The 5000-nt window shown below is 48.9% G+C and overlaps 1 protein-coding gene across 28 annotated transcripts in view; it reads right to left on the bottom strand.

Annotated features, from left to right (window-relative positions):
- The window catches only part of LOC125044694 (rho GTPase-activating protein 190-like), a 194055-nt gene that overhangs the window by 147243 nt on the left and 41812 nt on the right, over window positions 1-5000 (bottom strand). For 27 of the 28 annotated variants that reach the window (XM_047641523.1, XM_047641521.1, XM_047641526.1 and 24 more), the window contains one exon: window positions 4236-4266. The gene's annotated coding sequence lies outside the window, so the exon portion shown is untranslated. Of the gene's footprint in view, window positions 1-1159; window positions 1985-4235; window positions 4267-5000 lie in introns of those variants that run through there. The other variant, XM_047641524.1, reaches the window with a different exon arrangement.

Here is a 5000-nt window from a genome sequence, read left to right as displayed (position 1 = left end):
ATATCAGTCCTTTTCCTTCTCTCCTCCATTCGGAATAATTTGTTATCTCTTCGCTTTTACCTCTTTTTTTCTTTCATTGTTACTATCTAAAACCTTAACTTTCTTCCTTAAATCGTTCTTCTCTTTAACCCCCCTTTCTTCACCCCTCTTCTCTAATGTTTCTATTGTTCGGACACCTCCTTACTAATACTCCTATTTTCCCCCTTGGTTCTCTATCCTTTCCACCCTTCTGTGTCCTCTCCTCTGTCTTCCTTCCCCTCCTCCCTTGTTCCCTTCTCACCCTTCCTTTCCTATCTCACGTGCGCAACCTTCGCCTCCTTTATCTCCGCCTTTCTCCTATCGATCACTCCTTCAAACATTTTAAGTCTCGCAATCAGGGTTGTCTTTCCCCTCCCTTTCTCCAATTCAATTTGGTTATACCCCGGCCCTTGCACGAGCCATCCCAATGCGAAGAGTGCTTTCACCCTTAATCCCCGCTCCCTGCTCAGACAACGTTATTAGTAGTGTATCAACGTATTCCTATTACACGAGACGATCGCGTATACTGATGGAGCAATCGTACATGATAACGTCTCAGCAGGTACGGTACTATCGCAGGTACAAGTACTACGCCCACCGTGGACAAAAGTTGATTCTGAAAGGGCGGCATACTTTTTGGCAGTTTTTCAGCCTAAGAAAAATGTATCAGATTTTATGCATATGACTACAAACTCACGATATTCAAGCCTCGTCAGTCCAGCACAGTCCTGATATCAACAACGGGTGAAGAAAAAAACATCAAAGGCAAAAGAGCCAATCGAAAATAATTACTAACACCTGTGCGCCATCGACAGTATAGCTGGTCTGAAGCGATTACCCAGAAACAGGTGAAGTATCCATTATTAGAGTGAGTGACCATGGGATAAGAAGTGGTTGGTCTGGCTTAACCGAGGTTGGAGGATGCACTTAAACCCAAACAGGCAAGAAACAGGCAGCAGATGATGAACAGCAAGATATATAAACACACACCCCACGGCACTGTGCCCCTCTCCGGCCTTGGATAACATTTTATGCTCCTTGTAGGTCAACGGTCAATCAGTGACGCCACTGTATATCAGCCTGTAATCCTACAAGAGCACATGACGTAGGAAGGATGAAGTGACGAGCAAGACGGCCTCACCTGGTCCTTGTGGCGCGGCGCTCCTGTCAGCTGGAGCTCCAGTCAATACTCCACTTGTTCTCTGTCTCTCGCACACCGGCCTCGTGTGCACCACACAGCGTTCCATTCACGTCCTACCAACTGATGTCTCGTTAATAAACCACGAGATGTGTGTGAGGACGTCTGGCCAGGCGTCCTTAGGCCACGGGGAAGCTTAGGTATCTGTTGCTTAGCAGGATTCGGCCGGGGTAAACAAAGAACGAGTTGCTCTGCTTGTTTCCCCTCTAGACGGCGTGTTGGGAGGGGCGTACCCAGTCGCCACTCGGCAGCACCACCACTACTATCACAGCGCCAACTTTTCCCTTGATCACCAGCGAAGTCACCACACACCACCACACTTGAATGGCGAGACACACTACATCCGGCCACTCTCGCTCTTCACGCCACCACGCGCTTCGCCGTTCCGCACTCGCTGTATTTCAACTTAACTTTTAACTTAGCACAAGAGCACTCGCAGCCAGAACACCGCCGTTCGCTGGATTATCGGCGAGCATCTCAGTCTCCACCGGACTAAGAGCACTTTACTATCTGCGGGCCGCCCAACTGTATCATTCTTTCAATTTTGGCAAATCATGACTGGCTCATCACGGCGCCCACTGCCACCCCTGTTACAACGGCCGCGCCTGGTCCGGGTGATACACACAAATACCACAAGGCAGGTGAGGATCGGGCTGCGCAGCAATGATACAGCGGTGATACAGACTTCGGTAGAGGAGGATGGGAGGGATAGGGATAGACGATGCGGAGGCAGCCGTGTGCACTCCACGGAAGCCAGCGTGACACTGCAGGAGCGAGTCAGACCGACCCTCGGACCCAGGCCCGGGATCGCAACGGGGAGCGAAGTCGTGGAGCGGAGACCAGGGACGGGGGGGGGGGGGGGTCCCGGTCCCCACCAACCACGTAAGAGGCAGCGGGGGAAGAGTAGGAGAGAGGGAGGGAGGGAGGATGGCAGGAGAGCCCCACCACTCCTAGGATTCTCCCTCCCTTCCCTCCCTCCCCTGTTCGATCCCCTCCACTTTCCTGCTCCTTGTGCTGTTGCTCCACACAAAAGAGGGGTGGGAGAAGCATCAGTGTCATTTCTCTTTCCAGATTCCCGTAATTGTGTCACGCGGGTGGGCGTGGTGGGGGAGGGGGCAGACAGACAAGGGAATCGGCTGAAGGGACAGATCATACGCCGTCGTTCCGTGATCTGCCACGACCTGCCACGCCTCCACCAGCACCTCAAAAGGCTCTCCTCAGCTACTCGTCTTGTCCTGCCAATTCTGAGCGGCAGGGAATCTCTCGGCCAGGCCACAAATCGCTTCACTCGCTCGCTTTCGTCCAGAGGCTTGAGTTGTCGCTCCTGCACCGTTCCCGTATCTCGCCCTTGCAGCTGCCACACGACCGCAGGAAACAAGGAATGACAACGACAACAACGAGACATCAACAAGGTCGTCTGTCACTAGGTTGGATCGATAAAGACAAGCCCGACCGAGGTTAAGGACTTTTTCGTTCTTCCATGCCGTCATTACGCCAGGTGTTAAGTGCCCGCAAAGCAAAAGTGCCTTCCCAAAGCCACTGAGGTACAAGCAACCCCACTCGAAGGGTTAAAAAATGTAAAAGGCTGGGAGGGGGGGGGGGGCCTTCGGGTCCCGACAAAGACGACGATGACGACAAGAAGTGCCTGCCTGCCTGCCCGCCGCTCTGCACCTCAACAGCATAAATAATGAGGCCAGTGAATTATTCAGGCACAACCTGGATAACTTGCTGCCTCATATACACCTCGAGTTGTCGCTCCAGTTACACAAGATACGCTGGCGACTCGGGAGACAATACTGACAACGAGATGGGTACTCCTTCACCTCGCTCAGAAAAAGACAAACACTTAAAGTAACGGCATGAAACTGGAAGGGAATATGACACATAAAGATGACATCGACCTTGTGAAACAACGGGGGCGAAATGAAGGAAAAGGGTGTATAGATAAATTCATTAATTAATCAATTAATAAAAAATAATAAAATTATACATAAATGTATATCCATACGCACGTACGCACGCACGCACACACAGATATAGACAGTTATATAAAGGGATAGAGAAAAAACCGGCTGCGGTTTGAAAGACGGGAAAAATAAGATGAAAGTAACTTATAAAAAATGCCGTAGGACGTGAAAATGAAAGAGCCATCATAAAAGGGCCTCGTGCAAATTACCAAGCAAACTAAAAACAAAAACAGTGACACAATGAACAAACAAGAACCCAAGGGGGACGACCCGACGAAGGCGTCCGACAGCAACAGTACTATTTATGTAAGGGCCGTGAACACTGATAGCGACGCTCTGGCTCGGCCGACACACCTCCGCTAATGAAGGTCAACCTCAAGAGCCAGTGTGGTCGGAGAACCTCTACCCCCCTCCCCTTCCCTCCCTCCCTTCTTTAAATTCCCCCTTTTTCTCCCCTCCCTCTCCCTCTCCCCCGCCCCCTTCACCAGCCTACCGGCGGCGTGTCCTCGCGTTTCCCGACTTGGCCTCCCTGATGCAATCAACGTCCTCCCCGATTTAGCCGGCCCGCCGATTTAAACGCGCTCCTGATCTAATTTGGCCTCCCCCTTTACCTCAATCCCCCATCTCTCACTTAGCCCTCGCCCTCCCCCTCCCCCTTTCTTCTCCCTCCCCTTACTGCCCTCTCTAGAGCCACCGCCACCATTACAAAGTATCCTTGCAGCACGCCTCTTCCTCCATCTAACCTTCCTAACCCCCTTCTCAAAGATCATCTCCCCAGCCTAGACCAACTCGGGCCGGGCCGGGCCAGGCCAGCCTTGCCCTGCCCTGCCCTGCCCTGCCCTGCCCTGCCCTGCCCTGCCCTGCCCTGTCCTGCCATGCCCTGTACTACCCGGTTTTGTTTTGCCCTGTCCCATGGCACGCTCCCCTGACCCACCTACCGCCGCCACATCCAATCCCTTCGACAACATAACTCACAGTTCTCAGGCACCTTGTCAAGACGACCTGCTTCGATCTCACTCGCAACATGTCCACAACATGTCCAGACGACTTACCTTGCTTTCGCTCTCGGCTCTTAAGGATGATCTGAAAAAGAAAGCAATTGAATGAGTCTCAGGATTTCATACAAAACGAAAATATGATGGGTATGTAATGTAATAATGCATGTATGCATGCATGCATGAATGTATGCACGGATGTTTTTTGTATGTATATATACATGTATGTATTTTTCACGTATTTATTTATGTATATGAGTATCTTCACAATACAAGAGATGTGTTATATCATGTATTTCTGACGAAGATATAATCGAAAACGGTCAAATACATCTCTTGTATTGTGAAGATTTTATTTTCATTCATACCTTTTCTACATAAATATATATACATACATATATATGTACACATTTATATACATATACCTACATACATACATAATATATATATAATATATATATATACATATATATACATACATACATACATACATAATATACATACATATGTACACATATACATATGAACATACATATACAATTTAAATACAAATATTTGTACACACATTCATATATGCATATATATATACACATACAAATATATATGTATGATATATGTATGTATTATATAAATGATAAATATATATCACATCTATATCATATACATGTGTGTACACACACACCCACACCCACACCCACACCCACACCCACACCCACACCCACACCCACACCCACACACACACAAACACACACACACACACACACACACAAACACACACACACACACACACACACACACATACACACACACACACACATGTAT

Source organism: Penaeus chinensis, chromosome 36, assembly GCF_019202785.1.
Source record: "Penaeus chinensis breed Huanghai No. 1 chromosome 36, ASM1920278v2, whole genome shotgun sequence".
Taxonomy (NCBI): Eukaryota; Metazoa; Arthropoda; class Malacostraca; order Decapoda; family Penaeidae; genus Penaeus; species Penaeus chinensis.
This window is presented reverse-complemented; position numbering and strand designations above follow the sequence as displayed.